A 13,496-nucleotide genomic window follows, 5' to 3' on the forward strand; every position below is an offset into this window, starting at 1 on the left:
TGGGGAACACACGCTGCAGTCACCCTTCTTTCAAAGGAACAGAGTCTGTCTCCTATTTGGCAACTTTACTAAACTGTCAAGTATCCTAAGTGGTTGTTACTTAGCCACTGGCTCTCACTTTCAGAGTCTGATATTGCTCATGGATTCTCATTTACTATTCCTTTATATTATTAATAATACGATCACATATTAATAATGAGAATAAAAAAGGAAGCAAATGATTTTCTTGGCTATCATGCACTTTCCATTTCCTTCTAGTCAAACTGCAGGAGAAATGACTTCTCAGCTCTGTCTATTCATATATAAGGATAGGGAACAGAAGTCAGGATCAGGCATTGTCTTCCAATTAATCTACAGACATTTTTATTCCTAGAAATGTGTAACTTCTAGGATCAATGGGAGAGCTGAGTTTCTGAGGAAAACGTGTACTGAAAGGAAAGGTTCTGTTTCAAAGCTGAAGTTACTTATTTTGAAATGCAAGGTTAAAAAACGAACCTGCGCTACTTGCTCTAGGCCATATTTTTACTTATGTTCATCTCTGGGAAATTCACACAGTAAGCTGTTTTAAAATACCAAGTTTCTATGCTCCTCTGGATGACATAGAAGTTAGTCCCTGACTCCTCCTTGTTTCCCCTGAAAAGTCTTACAAATCTTACCACCACACTTGACTGGAAGTTTCCAAAGGCCAGGGTTTGGGCAGTATAGCCAGAGTTTGGCTAATTATGCCTACAGGACAAATCTGGCTCCTAATGCCTGTTTGTATAAACAGAGTTTTATTGGCGCACAGTCACACTCATTCATTTATGTATTGTCTATGGCTGCTTCCATGCTATGATTGCAGAACTGAGTAGTTAACAAGAGAGACAGTAAGGCCCACAGGACTTATATACTATCTATCTGTCCCTCTAGAGAAAATGTTGTTGACCCCATCTTTTCCTCGTTTCCTTATACTTATCCCAACATGAGACTGGAGAAGAGTTCATAATTGCTCATGTTTTCTATGCTGAAAATAACGACTAATGTTAATAGAGAGGTTCCTGTAAGCTGGACAATGTGCTAAGCCCCTTTTACATGCATTCTCCTCATTCTCCTTACATTATTCATTATCCCTATGTTATCCCCAGAAATCTATGGAGTAAAAATATTACAATCACCATTTTACAGATATGTAAACTGAGAATTAACATTTGTACCTCATCCAAGGTTGTGTAGCAGAAAGAGAACCTAAGCACTGTGCAGTCCAAGCCTGTACATAGTGCTGCTGAATAAGCATGCAAAGATGAGAATGGTGGTAACATTTTTGGCCCAGGGAGACACTTGCCTATCTCCTCAAACTGAGGGAGAAGGAATTGTCATTCTAAACAGAAGTCTCCAAGAGAAAACAGCCTGCCTGTTTTAATAATTAATCATGCTTTTTTATTTTTCATTATTCAATTTTTAGAAATAGGGTGTTTCTCTGTTGACCAGACTAGAGTGCAGTGGTGCATTCATAACTCATTGCAACTTTTACCTTGAACTCCCAGGGCTGAAGCCACCCTCCCACATCAGCCTCCTGAGTACCTGGTACTATAGGCACAGGCCAGTAGGGCTGGCTAATTTTATTTTATTTTTAAATTTTTTTTGCAGAGACAGGGTTTCACTATGTTGTTCAGGCTGGTCTTGAACTCCTGAACCCAAGGGATCCTCACACCTCAGCTTCCCAAAGTGTGTCTGGCATCATCATACTTTTGATTCATGCATGTAATGATTCAGGATACTGTGGAGTGTATTTTAAGTTGGTACTAATGGACTGGAATTTGCAGACTTCCAAAATTTGCCAAAATCCAGTGTGCCTACCTGATTCCTAACTACAACTGAGAAAGTGAAATATAAGGATCACTAAGGTAGTTAGGAGGATGATGTGGAATCAGATGACAGTGACATATGTTCTTCTCTGGTGAGTAGCTGTTATCTGGATATTCCCTCCTCTTCCCCACCAAGTCCAGATTTACCAGAAAACACTTGGAAAAGCAAGCAGGGGATTATTTAATCATTAAGATACTTTCCTCCTTCAAGAGCATCCCAATGGCAGTTTTATAATCTCTATGTCTGTGTTCAAAACACACCTATTGCTAGTTCCTTCTTCATCAATATTTGAATGCTATTTTAATTTATCCTTGTACATCTGGTAGTCTTTGGCACAGTGCCTTTTACAATGGGTGCTCAATACATCTTTTCAATTGTATTGAAACAATTTCTATGCAAAAATGGATTTGCAGGAATGGCCTACAAATTCTTACCATTGGGAATTAAAATCTAGTGAGGTGGGCAAAGTGAACACATCGGATCATAATGAAAGGCAGGGGCAGAAAAATGCTAAGAAAAATGCTATAGAGGCTGAAACTGGGGAGAGATTCTATTTAGTTGGGAAAGGTGGGAGCACATCAAGAAGTTTTCCAAAAAATGATAGTGCTTGAGATGGTCTTTGAAGGAAGAGTAGGGTTTCAACAACAGAAACTTCTGGAGAAACACATCCTAGAAGGAGGGTACAAAATGTGAAAGGCAGCAAGCCAGAATATGAATGAGGCAAACTATTTGATCTCTTTTTCATGAAACAGAAGTCATCAAAGTTTGCATAACAGGGTGAAACGGGTGGCTGTATTGTGAGTCTGAAGCCAAGTTGAGGAGAGGCTTGTAGGGCAAAGTCTGCATTTAGTTCAGCAGAAAATAGGGAGCCACTGAAGATTTCTGAACAGGAGAAAACGTTCATTAGAGTTGCCTTCTGGGAAAATTAAGTTGAAGCAGTGTACATAGAATGGATCCGAGTAGTGAGAGGCAGGAACAAGGGTAACAGTGAATCTAGGTTAGGCTGTAAATGAACATGGTAGACATGAAAATGGAATACAGAGGGAGACTGAAGGATGTTTGGGAGTGGAGTCTGGGAAGCTGGTGTGGTGGCTGTAAAGTCTGAGATGACTGTACAAGTTAGGAGAAGAGAAGTCAAAGTCAGGAGGAGAAACTGGTTTTGGGGAGAAGAGAATAATCCAGTTTTAGACATCCACATGGAAATGTGGATTTTGGGCACAAATTTTAGCTGGAGATATGGAAGTACTTTTTTTTTTTTTTTCCCCCCAGAAGAAGGAAATGTGTGGAACATGATATCCTGACAGTAAAGACCAAGCATATAAAGTTTTGGTAAATAAGCATAGAGGATATTCTAGAACCATTTCTTTCATTTGGCAAATGACATCATGGAGAACAATGAACACATTCTGCTATGAATTAGTTCTTGGTATCATTTCCAGAGGCAGACTTCCCAGCTGGAGAAAACACTGAACTGACACAGAGTGACCCCTCTAAGGTGACAGTGTTCAGATGCTGGGATCACTGGCAGTGACACGGTGGGGTTTGTGTGTGGTTCTGCTGACACCATTGCTTCTGAGGATCCTGTGCACATGTATTCATGCTGATAACTGACCATGACCCCAGGGCACCTCTCTAGTGGTCGAATAGAAGTAGAAGCAGTGGCAAGAGTCGCTGGGCTCACGCTATCCTAATGTAGAATCCGTGGTCCTCCAAGGGATCTGTGTGTAAAATTTAGGGGGCTGTGAACAACAGAGGAAGGAAAAAATTGTGTTTATCTTTCACTAACCATGGCAATAGATTATGATGGTATTAGCAGCACTTGTGACTGTTGCTCACAAAAATTACAAATTTTAAAACCTCATTTTACAGTTATAGATGAAAACATAAAAAAAAAATTTTCATCTCGAATATTAATTTTGCTCATCATTTCAAATTATGTAGCTATTAGTCCCACTGTTAGGGCTTGTTTTAATAAAGACACATATGCATTTCCATATTGCATATTTGTGTAATGTTTTAATAATAGATTTCAACCTAAGTTTTTCTTTTGTAGTCACATATATTTGAGGAATGGTTCACAGTTTTCACAAATTTGCTGAAGGGCCCATGGCACACATAAAAATTAAGACATCTGTAATTGAGAATTGGGAAGACAGGACTGGAAGGTGGCCCATTTTTGTACCTGTCAGCTTTATGATCAGTTTAAGAAATATGAATGTTTTTCCATGTATACATTAATCCTGAGGTATCATAAGATGCACATTCCTTCAAAATTAGTCTGAAATAGCTATTGGCCTTTATTTTGCCTGAAACAGTCATATTTTGTTTATGAGGAAATTCATTTTGATCTAGATCTTTTATCCAAAACTTCTTATTTGGAAGGCGCTGATTATTGTAAGAGGAAAGAAGGAAATTTATGAAAAGTTTAAATAGTACCAGCTCAAAGGACTCTATGTTTACCCAAGAAAACTATCATCAGCTTTTCTTGTGGGTTAATTAAGAATCAATTTGTCACATTTAATTTGACAAAAAGCTTGACTTGGGAATCTCATGGGTGCTTGTATAACAGATGATGTCCAGCTTCCAGAGCTAGTGCATCAAGCACAGATTCATTTAGTAAGAACGAAAATGATGTGAAAATAAAACATTCAAAAAAGCTCTGCTGAATGAATGAACCATGGCAAGTTGCCCTATTGTCATTCATACAACCACACAATCCCCAGGCACTCACAATTGTGAATATGCAATGAAGAAAGGAGAAATGGAGCTGAGGTTTAAAGTAGACATCTTTCTGAACTTAGCTTGATACAACAGGCAAATCAACAGAGTAGGCTTTGCTGATTGAAGCAACCACACATTTCCACCTGGAAGGTGCTCTCTGCAAGCATTTTGGCAGACCATAAGCATTCCATGGCATAATGGCCCATGTAAGTCAGTTATACTTATTAAGAAAGTTTTGGGGAAGGGGAGATCTTAAATGTTTTAAACTGAATGGAATCATGGGATTAAAATAAAAGATGCTAACAGGAAGACGATATAGACTATTTTAAGAAAACAATTCTTCAGCAATATCTTCCAAAGGAAATTCAACACTGCTTCTGACTTTTCATAAATTTTAAAGTATTGCTTTAAATTTTAAAGTATGCTCTTCAGTGCATTTGACAGAGGGCCTTGAGAACGTTTCATGAATTATGATGACTGGAGTGTGCATGCTGACATTAGAGACCACAGCTGACCCCACTGACTGGCACAGCACTTGCCTTGAGGACAAGCCACCTAATGAAATCAAAACCTCATCAGCAGAGGGAAGCACTGGAGCCATTTCTTTCTTCTAGCATCCTAAATTTATCTTTCTTTCTAAACTTGGTACTTTGCAAAATACCCTTTATGCATAACATTTCCTTAAGAGAAGTGAACTTGGCATCTGAGATCTACTCACAGTACACCCCAGCTTCCACTGCAAAGCGATAACAATTATGACATTTTTGGTGTCTTTAACAGTGATTTGGAATACTTGATTAGAACACTGCATGCTTCTGGTTTTCAAGTGCAATGAATCTTAAATATTAACAAAGACCCCTGATAAATAAATGCTATCACTGTAATCTTCGTGAAGTTTTAAAAACAGTGTTATCAGCTAACAGTTTTTAAAGAATGAAATGTTGCATTTTACATGTGGGATATTAAGAGGCAATCGGAGGATATGGGAAACCATGTTTTCCGCTTGCTTAGGGTTTCTTTAGAGGACTATGGCCAATGTAAATGAGCTAGGAGATGGCAACAGAACCCATAAACAGTTCAAGAGCTTTCCCTCAGAGAAGTCAGTGGACTCTGCATAAACTGATGTGGAGCGTGCTCTGCCTTCTTCTCGCCCCAGGATTAGGGAATCTGTGTGGCCAGAAGGATTTCTGATTCAGTCTCCCTCTGAGGACAGGGATTTTGTTTGAAACATCACTATAGGCAGTTGTGTAGTCTGTCTCTAAACCCCTCCAGCATCCAGGAACCTCCCATCATTTTAAGGCAGCATAGCTCTGTTACAGGCAGCTCTACAGTTGGAAAATGATTTTCCCCTGAGTCTGCTCTCCTTGTCTGGGACCTTTACTCATTTGGTCAGTTTCTGGACCACAGAGAACGTGTGCTCCTTCCTCCCTAAGAGAGTTCTTTAGGTGTTGGTTTTATCATGACTTCCCTGTTGGTCTTCGGATTCAATATAACAAGCCCAGTTTGCTGTCTATTTTGCATATGAAATTATGTCCTGATGTGTCATTCTCCTTGTCACTGTTCTTTATGTGTGCACAGTTTGTTACTGCATCCCTCAAAGTGGGACCCAGACTCATTATCATTCTTCAGTGTAAGTAATAGTATTGGCATTTAATCACCGACAGTAAATATCTGCATTGTCCATTCTTGCTGGAGAATACAGGTTCAAACCTGCCATTGCCCAGCTACAGCAAAAGTGGTTTCAAAAAAGACTGTCTCAAGGATATACAATCACTTACTTTCTTGTACTTTTCCTACCGCACCGCAGGGCCTGGAGCAAAGCTGACCACTGGCAATCTGTGTACTTGGACCTACTACTTTAGTCCCTAAAGGAATTACTTTAACCAAACTGTATTGGATTTTCTGCTATTTCCTTAAGAAGGAGTAAAAAACATTAAACCAACTTACTGTACTTTAAGAATTTCTCAGCATTTCACATTGTATTTCCTTAATGAGACATCCTGTAAGCAATTTCTCTCAGGATTTTATTGCAAGAAAAATCTGTTAATATGTTGCTTCTGGAAAAAGGAATAAAGTTTTAGGTTTTGGAGACTGTGATCTTTTAACATATTTGTTTCCTTGCCTTGGCTGCCAGGAGGCTCAAAAGTGAATTTGGGACTCACATTACAAATAGTAATAATGGCCCAGATCCTTCTGGCATACATTTTAATGGATTAACCTAATTCCCAATTTCTCTGCACTGTTCTATTATTATCCTACTTTCACTGTACTATATCAATGACAAATATTTACAGACACTGTACCAGGAGCTGGGAACTCAGGCATAGTCTGCGTCCTAACGGGCTTTCAGTTTAATGGGAAGACAAACCTTTCCTTATTTGTATCCACTTACATTACATATATTATGTAAGTGGTCACAGATCTTTCCACATGTTACAAGGTATTCAGGATATACTTGACCAAATCTGCTTTCTGCACATGGCTAGCCAGTTTCCCCAACACCATTTATTAAACGGGGAATCCTTTCCCCATTGCTTGTTTTTGTGAGGTCTGTCAAAGATCAGATGGTTATAGATGTGTGGCATTTCCTCCAAGGCCTCTTTTCTGTTCCATTTCTCTATATCTCTGTTTTGGTACCAGTACCATGCTGTTTTGATTACTGTAGCCTTGTAGTATAGTTTGAAGTCAGGTAGCATGATGCCTCCAGCCTGGTTCTTTCTGCTTAGAATTGACTTGGCTATGCAATCTCTCTTTTGGTTCCATATGAAGTTTAAGGTGGTTTTTTCCAGTTCTGTGAAGAGGGTCATAGGTAGCTTGATAGGGATAGCATTGAATCTTTTCTTTTTATTTCATTGAGTTGTTCTTCAAACTCTGATATCCTTTCTTCTGCTTGGTTGATTTGGCTATTGAAATTTGCGTATGCTTCGCGAAGTTCTTTCTTTTTCAGCTCCATCAATTCATTTATATTCTTTTCTAAGCTGTTTATTCTCATTAGCATTTCATCAAACCTTTTTTCAAGGTTTTTAGTTTCTTTCCATTGGGTTAGAACTGTTTTTTTTTTTTTCTGAGACGGAGTTTCGCTCTTGTTACCCAGGCTGGAGTTCAATGGTGTGATCTCGGCTCACCACAACCTCCACCTCCTGGGTTCAAGCAATTTTCCTGCCTTAACCTCCCAAGTAGCTGAGACTACAGGCACACACCACCACGCCCAGCTAATTCTTGTATTTTTAGTAGAGACAGGGTTTCATCATCTTGACCAGGATGGTCTCGATCTCTTGACCTCGTGATCCACCCACCTCGGCCTCCCAAAGTGCTGGGATTATAGGCATGAGCCACCGCGCCCAGCCAGAACATGTTCTTTTAGCTCAGAGAAGTTTGTTATTATCCACTTTCTGAAGCCTGTTTCTGTCAATTTATCAGAACTCATTCTCCCTTCAGCTTTGTTCCCTTGCTGGTGAGGAGTTGTGATCCCTTAGAGGGGGAGAGCTGTTCCGGTTTTGGGTGTTTTCATCCTTTTGCACTGGTTTCTTTCCATCTTTTTGGGTTTATCTACCTGTGGTCTCTGTAGTTGGTGACTTTCAGATGGGGTCTCTGAATGGATGTCCTTTTTGTTGATGATGAAATTATTTCTTTCTGTTTTTCAGTTTTCCTTCTAACAGTCATGCCCCTGCTGCTGTAGAACTGCTGGAGGTCCACCCAGACCCTACTTGCCTGGGGATCACCTGCAGTGGCTGCAGAATGGTAAGGGTTGCTGTCAGTTTCTTCTTCTGTTATTTTTGTCCCAGAAGGATACCTGCTGGATGTCAGCCTGAGTTGTCCTTTATGAGGTGTCTCTTTGGATATATGGGGGTCAGGGAGCTGCTTGAGGAGACAGTCTTTTCCTTATAGGAGCTCAAGTGCTGAGCTGTGAGCTCCATTGTTTTGTTCAGAGCTGCTGGGCAGGTATGCTTAAGTCTGCTACAGCAGAACTCATAACCACCTTTTTTTTCCAGGTGCTCTATCCTGGGAAGTTGGGGCTTTATTTATAAGTTCCTGACATGCTGCTGCCTTTTTTCAGAGATGCCCTTCCCAGTGAGGAGGTAGCCTAGTCATAGTCTGCCAGCATAGGCATTGCTGAGCTGCCATGGGCTCTGCCCAGCTGCTGTGTGAACCTCCTTGCGGTTTTGTTTACAGACATGTAGTTAGAACTGCCTCAGTAATGGCGGTCTGCCTCGGCAATGGTGGACTGCTTTGGTAGTGGCAGACTGCCTTGATAATGGCGATGCCCTTCCCCCAACAGAGCTGGACCATCCTGGGTCCAGCTGTGCTTGCTGTGAAACTCTCAATCCAGAGCATTTCAGATTGCTGGTCTTTGTGGGAGTGGAACCCGTCAAGCCAGACCACCTGGCTCCCTGTTTCAGCCCCTTTTTTTTCAGTTGAATGGGCAGCTCTGTCTCCCAGGTGTTCCAGGTGCCAGTTGAAACGGTGGCTCAGATTTGTGTGAGTTTTTGTGTGGAGACCCACTGTGCTGGCTGAAACAGCCGTGCTGGAAACTCATGGCACTTTTCTGCCTGGGAATCTCCTGGTCTGTGGGCAGTAAAAACTCATTTGGAAATGTGGCGAACATTCACCCACTGTGTTGTTCTCGCTGGGAACTGCACTCCAGAGCTGTTCCTATTTGGCCATCTTGGATCTGCCCTGATGTTGTTGAGATGGCATTTCACTCTTGCTGCCTAGGCTGGAGTGCAATGGTGCAATCTCGGCTCACTGCAACCTCTGCCTCCTGGTTTCAAGCGATTCTCCTGCCTCAGTCTCCCAAGTAGCTGGGACTCCAGGTGTGCACCACCATGCCCAGCTAATTTTGTATTTTTAGTAGAGATGAGGTTTCACCATGTTGGTCAGGCTAGTCTTGAACTACTGACCTCAAGTGATCCACCCACCTCAGCCTCCCAAAGTGCTGGGATTATAAGCGTGAGCCACCACATCTGGTCCTCAAATTTATTATAAATCATTTGCTTAATATTCTATCTAGAATATATCTAGGAATTATTGAGCTTATCAATATATAAAGCCTAAGAACTCCTATTTTACTCCTTTTTGACACTCAGGATATTTTCCTCTCTCTGGTCATTTGGCATTCATTATATTTATTTCAAGATTTATTAAAATTTATCATGCCCCTGAACCTAAAATAAAAGCTAAAATATTAAGAGAAATTATTAATGAAAGCTCTTCAGTTTCATCTTCAAATACTTTGATGCCTTATGATACAAACCTAGATGCAAACATATGAACTCATTAATGGCCAACAATTTTCCCATTTCATATTTTGATTGTTTTGTAATCATATTTTAAAAAATCCCTTTTAGTTTAAAAAAAGAAAATCATGTTTTTCCCCCAAGTTTTATTTTAGATACAGGGGGTATATGTACAGGTTTTTTACATGAATATATTATACCCTGGTAGTTAGCACAGTACCCAATAGGTAGTTTTTTGACCCAGGCCCCTCTCTTTCCCCTCCCCTCTAGTGGTCTGCAATGTCTATTGTTCCCAAGTTTACGACCTTGGGTACTCAACGTTTAGCACCCACTTATAAGTGAGAATGTATGGCATTTGTTTTTTTGTTTCTGTACAAATTTGCCTAAGACTTTGGCCTCCAGTTCCATCCACGTTGGCACGATTTCATTTTTTTTATGGCTGTGTAGTATTCCATAGTATATATGTTCCACATTTTCTTTATCTGATCCACCATCGATGGGCAGCTAGTTGAATCCATGTTTTTGCTGTTGTGAATAATGCAGCAATTAACATAGGAATACATGTGTCTTTTTGGTGTAATGATCTATTTTCCTTTGGGTATATAGCCAGAAATGGTACTGCTAGGTCAAATGGTAGCTTTAAGTTCTTTAAAAAATCTCCAAACTGCTTTCCACAGTAGCTGAACTAATTTACCTTCCCACTAACAGTATATAAGTGGAGTCTTTCTCCACAGCCTCAACAGTATCTGTTGTTTTTTGACTTATTAATACTAGCCATTCTGACTGGGTGTGAGATGGAATATCATTGCAGTTTTCATTTGCATTCTGTGATGGAAAATAAGGCTTTTTGGTGGAAAATTAGGAATAGGTTAGGATTTTCATAGTTCTGATTTCTTGGTGTTAATGTAATAATGCTGACCACGAACAGTAGAATTATTTCTTCTCGATTCCTGTTATTTAAAAAAATACTTTTTTGGGGATGTGGGAACGTTGTGGTTTATCTGGCTTTTGGCTTATCTGAAATTATTCTTGATGACTGTGGTTTTTTAAATTGTTAAAAATATGCTCTTGGTTACATGCCTTCCATTTTCTCTATATTTAAAAACAGATTAAAAAATCTGAGTTCTTTGGAGAATTCCTGGATGAACAAGATTGGTTTCTTCTATGTTCTTTCTTGCTCCTCTTTTTTGTGTGTGTGTCACAACATATTGCTCTGTCACTCAGGCCAGTGTACAGTGGCCAGATCATAGCTCACTGCACCCTTGAACATCTAGGTTCATGCAATCCTCCTGCTTCGGCCTCCCAAGTAGCTAGGACTACAGGCACATTCCACCATGGCCGGTTAACTTAGAGAAAAATTTTTGTAGTGACAAGAGTTTCACTATGTTGTCCAGGCTGGTCTAACTCCTGATCTCATGTGATCCTCCTGCCTTGGCCTCTCAAAGTGCTGGGATTACAGGCACGAGCGACTGTGCCTGACTTCTTGCTCCTCTTATAAGCCCTCTCCGGGGCTTCAAATCTCTTTTTACTATTATTTTAAAAACTGTGTTCCTAGCTTCTAACTGTGCTTCTTTTTCTATGTACTTATTCTGTCCCTTCGGTCTGTATGTTTTTTTTTGTTTTGACACAGAGTCTTGCTCTGTCACCAGGCAACCAGGCTGGAGTGCAGTGGTGATCTTGGCTCACTGCAACCTCCGCCTCCCAGGTTCAAGCAATTCTCCTGCCTCAGCCTCCCGGGTAGCTGGGACTACAGGTGCATGCCACCATGCCCAGCTAATTTTTTTTTTTTTTTTGGTATTTTTAGTAGAGACGGGGTTTCACCATGTTGGCCAGGATGGTCTCCGTCTCTTGACCTCATGATCCACCCGACTCAGCCTCCCAAAGTGCTGGGATTACAGACTTAAGCCACCGCGCCCAGCACAGTCTGTATTTTTTAAAAGGATCACAACTGCCTTGAGAAGAGGCCTTGGAATGGGAAAGTCCAGATTCTTCTTAATCATTGCCTCATCACTGAGTCCCTATCCCAAGTCTGAGTTTCTTGAAGACACTCACTCAGTGTGGAATGAATCAAATAGATATTGGCCTGTCAAAATAAATAAAACAAACCTCTACTTTTTGATAGCTGTTGAAAATCATGTTTTCATTCTAGAGATGGGACATGCAGTTCATGGCTGAATGGAATGGTTGGGAATGATCTTGCTGAATGGAATGAAATCTACAATTTAGAAATCTATCAGAGTCAGGCTCTTGCTTTTGCAAGCTCTGTTTCTCTGTCTTTTCCAGGAAAAGCAACTGCAATCAAAAACCAGTGTATATTGTTCAAGAATAATGAATTCAAAACCAGAAACAAAAACAGCCTTTTCGACTGTCATATGTTCAATGTGTGCAACAGGAGAGGATTTATTTGATATTTTATCTTCTTGTTAACTCTGTTAAATTTTCCTCGGAGCAAACAGCACCATTTGAAATTACATCTCTGTTTATTTTGATATCCTCTACTAGGATGTACGCTTTATGAGAGCAGGAAACTTGTGTCTCTTATTTACTACTTTATTTCTAGTATTAAGAATAGGATGTAGTACAGTACTAATCAATTCACTGATGCATGCAACATGGAATCTTCAGGGGCTACTATGTGTCAGGCAGTGTTCTAGGTGCTGAAGGTATAATAGTGAATAAATAGACAAAATCCCTGCCCTTACAGAACTTACATTATAGCGGGAAAGATGGGCCATACGCAATGTATTATTAAATAAAATACATACTGTGTTTGAAAGTAATAACTGCTAAGGAGAAAAAAAACACAGCAGAGAGAGAGAGGATAGGATGCAGAAGCAGGGAGAGTTGAAAGTGGGGACACAGTGGTCAGGGAAGGTCTCTTGCACTGAAAAGGTGACATTTATTGAATTTCTAAAGTGAAACCCCCTAAAGTCATCAAGGCAAAGCAATGGTGCATTTGGAATTCGGCCTGCATAGGCCTGCCGGCTGCTGCTCTTTATGCAACCGCTTTTATCATGCCAATTCCTTGTTTTAAAACATAAGGTTCCTTTCCCTTGCTATCCATCCAAACTCATTCATCTGGCTTTTAAGATCCTCACAAGAACATTAATTCTTCCATTTCTTCAGAGTAGACCTTCTAGGCAGGTCGGGCTGGTTTCTGTTTCCTGCACGATATCATGCTGTAACATAATAAGATGATATAATAATGAACTTACTCCCCTGCCTGCAGCGACAGTCAGCAAGTCAGATACCAGCGGATCCCCAAGCTCATACTCGTTGTGTCCAAGGACACAGCCTCCTTTCCACATCCTCACTACCTCTCCTCTAGCATTGTTTTAAGAATAAATGACGGAGGATCCAAGATGGCCGTTTAGGAACAGCTCAGGATTGCAGCTCCCAGTGAAAGCGCAGAGGCTGCTACAGGTGAACCCCAGGCAAGCAGGGCCTGGAGTGAACCTCAGCAGACCTACAGCAGAGGGGCCAGACTGTCAGAAGGAAAACCAAGAAGCAGAAATAACCTCATCATCAACAAACAGAACGTCAATCTGAAAGATTTGAGACCCAATCTGAAAGCCAGCAACTACAAAGTCGACAGGTGGATAAATCCTTAAGGATGGGAAGAAACCGGCGCAAAAAGGATGAAAACACCCGAAACCAGAACACCTCTCCTCCTAAAAGGGATCACAACTCCTC

General features: G+C 40.6%; 1 protein-coding gene across 6 annotated transcripts in view; it reads right to left on the reverse strand.

Annotated features, from left to right (window-relative positions):
* The window catches only part of KCNQ5 (potassium voltage-gated channel subfamily Q member 5), a 594,633-nt gene that overhangs the window by 209,225 nt on the left and 371,912 nt on the right, over nucleotides 1-13,496 (reverse strand). The window lies entirely within an intron of this gene.

The sequence above is a fragment of the Sapajus apella genome, unplaced genomic scaffold (genome assembly GCF_009761245.1).
Source record: "Sapajus apella isolate SASKATOON/1434 unplaced genomic scaffold, GSC_monkey_1.0 scaffold6, whole genome shotgun sequence".
In the NCBI taxonomy this organism is placed as follows: Eukaryota; Metazoa; Chordata; class Mammalia; order Primates; family Cebidae; genus Sapajus; species Sapajus apella.